Below are 8,179 nucleotides of genomic sequence, written 5' to 3' on the forward strand. Positions count from 1 at the left end.
GATTTTTTATTATATTCCGACTCACACGTCTGAAAAAATGAGCATTATAATAGAATAAGAGACCAATGAGCATTTAGGCCCTGCTGTAGAAAAGCATTGCTTCTGCCTTTTTCACAATTCTTTTTCAGTATGATGAATATTAAATGGGTGTAAGAGACAATGTGATTCATAAGAGTGAAGTTGAAATAAAATGAGTAAATAAAAAGAATGGTTGTGTTAATAAAATAATCAGTTTAGAAATTTTGTATTGCAGTAAGATTTCAAAATAGAACTGATGTTTAATGTTGGACCTACAGAATAGTAACATAAATAGAATTCCCACATGAGCAAGGAGAGACAGAAAGCCAAAAACATATGAAATACTCAATGACTAAATTTAATTCAGAATACTATGATATCACAAGCCATTAATATACAGAGTATTGATAATAAATTAAAACTGAAAATAAATTAATTCAACTCTAAATATAAAAGCTAAAAGAAAAACAATATATTTCAAGAATAGAAAGCAGATGGGAAACATTTTAAACTAATAGAAATTAATGATTTTGTTAATAGCAAACAAAATTAGATGTACTAAAAAATTATAAGCTAGTTCCTTTAAAACACCTACAAAATAGGAAAATCACTATCTAAACTTTTTAAACTAATAAAATGAAAAAATAAAATAAAATGAAATAAAAAGAGGGAAATAACCTTCCAAACGCAGTACATTTTAAAACCATTATGAAAGTCATTGTCCAATTCTAGACAAATAAATTTGAAAATCTTGATGAAATGGATAACTTTGTGAAACAACATAATCAGAATTGTTTCCTTCTTAATGGCACACAGTTGGAAGTCCACAACTAATTAACTAAAATGAAAATATTCTGAATTTAGGAGTGGCTCAGTTATTAACGAATATGACTAGGAACCATGAGTTTGTGGGTTCGATCCCTGGCCTCACTCAGTGGGTTAAGGAGCCAGCATTGCCTTGAGCTGTGGTGGAGGTCACAGAGGTGGCTTGGATCCCACGTTGCTGTGGTTCTGGTGTAGGCTGGTGGTTACAGCTCTGATTCGACCCCTTGTCTGGGAACTTCCATATGCTACAGGTGCGGCCCTAGAAAAGACAAATAAAATAAAAATAAAATAAAATATTCTGGATTTAATCAAGATTCTAGACGTAATTTTATCTACCAGTTTACAAGGAATACATTATTTTCATCACAAAGGTTCTTTCGGCCAGATCTACACTGTGAAAAACTCTGTAGGAACCATGAACCAGTTTCTTCAACAAATAAATGACATGAAAAAATGAGGAACAAAAGCCTTTTTATATTAAAAGAGACTTAAAAACCATCATTAAAATGCAATAGCTAGACTTTGTTTATATCCTGTTTCAAACAAAGACACAGCAAAATTTTTGAGATGTATTACAAATATTAAATGCCTATAGATATCAAATATTAATCAACTGTTATTAAGTTTGCAATATATGACAATTGTGCCTTGGTTAGATTAATATAAAATATTTTTTAGCATTGTATTGCTAACGGGTTAATAAAAATTTGATTTTGGCTTTAACAATTCAGTCATGAAATATCATTGCAGAAATCAGAAGCATTAAGTACCGCCATACACTCAACCTAAAAAAAAAAGTTCACACTGAGATGTACACAGGGGAGTACATTTATTTTTTTCAAAATTACACAATATTTTAAAAGTTTATAATAGAACATAAAGAGTAAATTCATAGTAAATTGGTAGCTGAGATTGAGCTCACAAGAACCCAGTCTCAGATTTGAGAGATCACGACCTCAATTTTGTATCCACAGCCATATACTTTATTGCAAACAAAATACTCACATAAGAAGTGTATAGGGAATCTGTAATATTTGAAAAGTCTGTATCTTGAGATATCTCCAAAATCTGCAGATTCATGAGTATCATATGATATCCAGTATGAAATTTAGTGTGTGGATTTCCAGATATGGGAAGTTTTACATTTTGATGTTCCATCACTCCATTCAAGACAGCTTCCTTGTTTTTTTTTAGTTGTTGAGATGCATCAATTTTTTAAACCTCCTCATTTTTCTTCATTTTCCTCACTTTTATTTGAAAAACCTTTTTTCTGTCAAGAATCTAAGTTTCTATCACTTTACCATGATGTGGTAGAGCATCCCATAGTCTTGTTTACATGCAGGTCTACCTCAGTGAGTTAGCATCAGTCATGAACCAAATGACTCACACTTATATACCAGCCTCAGTTACTGTCAGTTATTTAAAAAAATTAATAAAATTAGGAGGAGGAGTTCCCTGCAGAGAGCAAATTTTCAAAGCCTAAAGTTCAGATAAAAAGGAATTATAATATTTCTAATTAACTGTGAATGATGTGAGCCATTTCAACTGAAGTAGTAACTACAACTGCAGTAGTAATTTCCACATCCAAGTAAACATTGCTTGAAGCTGGGTTCCTTCAGCCAGTGCTCGGTGACCATGACCTCTGGTGCTCTGATGAAAGGTGAGAACTGTGGCCAATGTGCAAGACTTGGGGACCTGTTTATGCAAAGAGTGAAAGGAGGAAGAATATGAAATTTCCCTTGAGAGGTGTTTACTTCTTTGCAACTCTTCTCAAGGTACCTATAACCTCTTTATTTCTTAAGCTGTAAATAAATGGGTTTAGCAGGGGAATTATAATCATGTAAAATAGAGAATACATTTTTGTCCTGATCTTCAGCTAGGCCCAATGCAGGGTGCACACACATGAAAATGAGAGTGCTGTAATAAAATGAGACATAGAGCAGATGGGCACTGCACGTGGAGAAGGCTTTGCTTCTGCCCTTCTCAGACTTTGTTTTCAGAATGTCGAAGAGCACACAGGTATAGAGATTATGATGGTCATTAAAATGGATATTTGTATAAAAGCTGCAAAAATAAGTATCATAGTGCATTAATGGATGAGTCATTGCATGAAGTTTTGAACAGTTACAAAATTTCACAGTAGAAATAATGTATTATGCTAGATCTACAGAAAGTCAGTTTTAATAATAAACTTGCATGACTCAGGGGATGCAGAAAGCCAATTGCATATGCAATACTTATTAAGTAACTGCAGATTCTGTTGGCCATCACCACTGGATAAAACAAGGGGTTATGTATGGCTACATAACAGTCATAGGCAATCACTACCAGGAGGAAATATTCTGCAGTTGCAATGGAAGCAAAAAAGTAAAATTGGGTGATGCACCCAGCTAGGGATATCATTGCAGCCTTGTCTAAGAAATTGACCAGAATCCTAGGTGTTACAGGGGTTGAAGTGCAAACATCTGCAAAGGCTAAACCACCAAGGAACATATACATAGGTGGGTCAATGTGGGCATCTTTCCAAATAAAATCCATCAGTCCAAGACTGCCCTCCATGGTGATGAGGTAGCTGGCCATGAACACAATGAAGAGGAGGACCTGCAGCCATGGTTGCTCAGTAAGCTCTATAAGAACAAACTCAGTCACCAAAGTCTTGTTTCCTTCTGACATACTCACACTTGATCCCTGTAATGTGAAAATATGTGACAAAGACAATCACTAAAGATTACACAAAGTTGTGGCATTGTATTTGCAAATTAAATTGTATCCTACTGTCACTTTCCATTTAGTCGATAGTTTTCAAAGTTTAATTTTCATCCTATGGTGAGTCTGTTTAAAAATTCTGTGTTTAGGTATCTGACCCTAAAATTGGGGGAAAAAAAACAAAACTAAGTGCAAATATGTGAGTTAATACTAAATCTATATGGAAACTATTGCAGAAAAAAAAAGAGATGCAAATGCAAAACCATTGCATGTGGGAAATAAATAAACTAATGATTCAATATAGGCATAACCACGCAAGAAAGACATTGCAAAAAAAAATCCATAAGCAAAGAGGAAAAGCAATAATATGTGGGAGAAGAATCTGTGACACATTTTGCATATTTAGGGTTAGTAAGGATAACACACGCACAAAAGAAACCTCTTGCAATATAGATGAGAACAAATTAAATGACCCCGTGAAACGAAGGATGAGAAAATGTGAACAGACATGTTTACGAAAGAGCAAGTCAATGTGACCAATAAATATATGAAACAATTATCATCCTCCTTAATAATTAGTGATTTTCTTTAAATTGGTGCATTATTTTTACTTATCAGATAAGCAAAAAGGCAAAATGAGAAATATTATCCACTGATGACAGGAAAGTAAGAAAGGAAGCATTTTCTAATATAACTGGTGAATATAAATTTTAACAGTCTTTCAAATCTGATCTTACCTGTCAAAATTAGAAATTTATGTAAACTTGGATCAACCAATCTTATTCCTGAATATACATTCTATAAATAATATAACTCATGTACAAGAATAAAGTTCATGTAATAGTGTGTATATGTCAATCCCAAACTCCTAATTCATCTCACCCACCCCTGCTTTCCCTTTTGGCAACTGTAAGTTTGTTTTCTATGTCTGTAAGTCTATTTCTCTTTTGTAAATAATTTCATATTATCATTTTTTTTAGATTCCACAAAGAGGTGATATCACATGACTTCACTTAATATGAGAATCTCTAGGTCCCTCATATTGCTGCAAATGCTGCTATATATAAAATAGATAAAGAAAAAGGACCTACTGTATAGCACAGAGAACTATACTCAGTATCTTGCAGTGATACATAATGTAAAAGAATCTGAAAAATAATATTTACACATATATACACATGAATAACTGAATCACTTTGCTCTACACCTGAAACCAACATGATATTATAAATTAGATATACTTCAATTAAAAAAAAAACACATTTGGGAGTTCCCGTCGGGGCGCAGTGGTTAACGAATCTGACTAGGAACCATGAGGTTGCGGGTTCAATCCCTGCCCTTGCTCAGTGGGTTAACGATCTGGCGTTGCTGTGAGCTGTGGTGTAGGTCACAGATGCGGCTTGGATCCTGCGTTGCTGTGGCTATGGTGTAGGCCGGTGGCTACAGCTCCGATTAGATCCCTAGCCTGGGAACCTTCCATATGCCACAGGAGTGGCCCAAGAAATGGCAAAAAGACAAAAAAAAAAAACAACTTTGTTTTAAGCATTAAAAAACATTGTTTTCTGAAAAAGAATAAAATACAAGGCTATTTATAAGATGTTGTTCGTGAGCTCAAAGCCTAGAAACAGAAAGAATACTCACAGCTATAGAATGGTTGAGTAAACCATGGTTCAGTATTACTGCGGACTATTTTTTCAGACATAAAAGAAATCTATTTTAACTTCATGAGTTATCCAAGGGTGGATCCCTTGCCTGGGAACTCCATATGCCGTGGGCAGCAGAAAAAGGTGGGGAGGAGCAGAAATCAAAACACGGAATTGAATTTTCCAAATATTTTGGAGAGAATGTATAACTTCCTATGTTCCTTGAAAGAGAAACAAAAATAATTTACCACAAGAATAATAATAATTAAAAATAACATTTTAAAAATCCATTTCATAATTGTATAGCCATACCTCTTGACACATAATACATAGACACAGTGAATGAAAATGCATTAAAAGAACTAGATTTGTTTAACAAGTTGGGAGAACAATGAGTTGTTATTCTCCATCCTCACTAAACTACATAAAAAAAGATTTAACATATTTAAATTACTAAACACATGCCCAAAGTGGTCACCATTATAGACAGCCACCAAAATTAAAGGCTCAGATTATCTTCATTCAGCAAAATTACAAATAAGGTATATAAAAGCTGTAGCTGTGTCTCAATTCCAAACCCTCTACATTCTAAAATAAAAGTTAATGCTGTTGAATCATTCTTATTGTGGTTACTTTAATTTTTTCCACCTACGTCATTCTTCTGTTAAAGTTGATTATGTATGAAATTTTGTGGTAAAAATATCTCCTTTGCAATAAGCCATCCTCTCCCACCTGTCCAGTTTTTGATGACTGGTTGAGAAAAATCTCAGTGCCTCTCTGTAATTTTAATTTCTCACATAGGTATATTACATAGATGTTGTGTTATCTAAAGACCAAATCGCAAACTCTAAGTGATGGAAAATGTAGAAATCACTGCACTCTCACCTAGTTCCTGCAAAACATTGGGAAATCAGAAAATGATTGGTTTCCTGAAGAAATGTAGACAATGAGGCAGTGATTTCTGGCACACTGATTTTCATCAGTGACTTCAAAATAAATGGAGATTATGTTTATTACTTCTATTTCTAAACTTGCAATTTAATAAACAAAGAAAGAAGGCTATCACTAAGGGGCAGGAGAAAGACGGCAAAAAGCAGAAGCACAGTTGTAAAGAGAGTTATTCTATACAAGTAAATTAGTTAATTAAAGAAGATATATCGAGTTATTTTCATAGTACTCGCTCCAGGACTTTTAATATGCATCATATCATAATCTACTTCAGACAGATACTCATTTAACAGTAGTAAGATAAGTAAAACTTTTACATCTACATACCTTACAAAACCATTGTTTCAAGTGATTGTTTAATATAATGTTATATCTCTGAAATTAGCTGGGAGATAAATGGAGAGAAATATGCATTTTTATAGAATTTGTCACATTAACCTTCTTAATTACCTTTTATGGTTTTCTTCACTTATCATAATTTTATCTCAATTGAAGTATAGTTGATTTATAGTATTATGGGTTTATGGCATACAACAGAGTAATTCAATAGTTTTGTAGATTATACTCTATAAAGTTCGTATATTTGCTATGTTCTGTGTTGTACAATACATTCTTGTAGTTTATCTAATTTATATATGGTAGTTTGGACCTCTTAATCCCCCATGTTGACCCTCCCACCATTAGTATTTCCACTGATAATGACCAGTATGTTTGCTGTATCTATGATAATTTTTCTGTTTTGTTATATTCTTTCAATTTTTTTTCATTTTTTTTTGTATTTCACATATAAGTGATGACATGCAGTACTTGTTCTTCCCTGTCTAACTCATTTCACTAAGCATAATATCATATAGGGCCATTCATGTTGTGGCAAATGGCAAAATTTTATTCTTTTTATGGCTGAGTAATTTTCCTGTGTGTGTATATGTATATGTGTGTGTGATGAATGCTTGGGTTGCTTCCGCGTCTTGGCTATTGTAAATAACACTGCCATAAATATTGGAGTACACATAGCTTTTTTAAATAGCATTTTAACTTTCTTCAGCTTTGGTTGTTCCATTTGCAATTTTTTCAAGGAATCTCTATAATGTTTTCCATAGTGGTAGCACCAATTTACATTTCCACCAACAATGTGCTAGGGTTTCTTTCCTCCACATCCTCTCTAACATTCATTACTTGTAGACATTTTGTGGGATTTTTTTGCCCACACCCATGGCATGCAGAAGTTCCCAGGCCAGGGATCAAACCTGTGCCATAGCAGTGATAATGCCAGATCCTTAACCCACTAGGCCACCAGGGAACTCCACTTGTAGAACTTTTAATGATAGCCCTTCTGAGAGGTGTGAGGTGATTGTGCTTTTGATTTGCATTTCTCTCGTGATTAGCAATGTTGAACATCATTTCATGTGCCTGTTAGCCATCTGTGTATCTCCCTTGGAAAAAAGTTTATTCCAATCTTCTGCCCATTTTTTCACTAGGTTTTCTGTTTTTTTGATATTGAGTTGTATGAGCTGTTTATATGTTTTTATATTAACCCCTTATCAGTTATATCAATTGCAAACATTTTCTGCCATTCAGTGGTGTCTTTTAATTTTTTCAGTGGGTTTCCTTCACTGTGCAAAAGTTTTTAAGTTTAACTAGGTCCCATTTGTTTGGTTTTTGTTTTATTTCCTTTACATTAGGAGATAGATCCAAAAGAACGATATTGCTACAATTTATATCAAAGAATGTTGTGCCTGTGTATTCTTCTGGAGTTTTATGGTTTCTGGTCTTACATGTGGACTTTTAATTAATTTTCAGTTTATTTTTGTATATGGCTGTGAGAAAATGTTATACTTTTATTGTTTTACACATAGCTGTCCAGTTTTCCCAGCACCAGTTAGTGAAGAAACTGTCTTCTCTCCATTGTATATTCTTGCCTTCTTTGTGACAGATTAATTGACAATAAGTGCATGGGTTTATTTATGGGATCTCTACTATTTTCTGTTGATCTGTGAGTCTTTTTTGTGCCAACACAATGCTCTTTTGATTACTGTGGC

At 33.7% G+C, this 8,179-nt stretch overlaps 1 pseudogene; it reads right to left on the reverse strand.

Annotated features, from left to right (window-relative positions):
* Positions 1-2,593: 2,593 nt before the first annotated feature.
* On the reverse strand, positions 2,594-3,516 carry LOC125134601 (olfactory receptor 5AC2-like; annotated as a pseudogene).
* Between the last annotated feature and the right edge of the window lie 4,663 nt (positions 3,517-8,179).

This window comes from Phacochoerus africanus, chromosome 1, assembly GCF_016906955.1.
Source record: "Phacochoerus africanus isolate WHEZ1 chromosome 1, ROS_Pafr_v1, whole genome shotgun sequence".
NCBI lineage: Eukaryota > Metazoa > Chordata > Mammalia > Artiodactyla > Suidae > Phacochoerus > Phacochoerus africanus.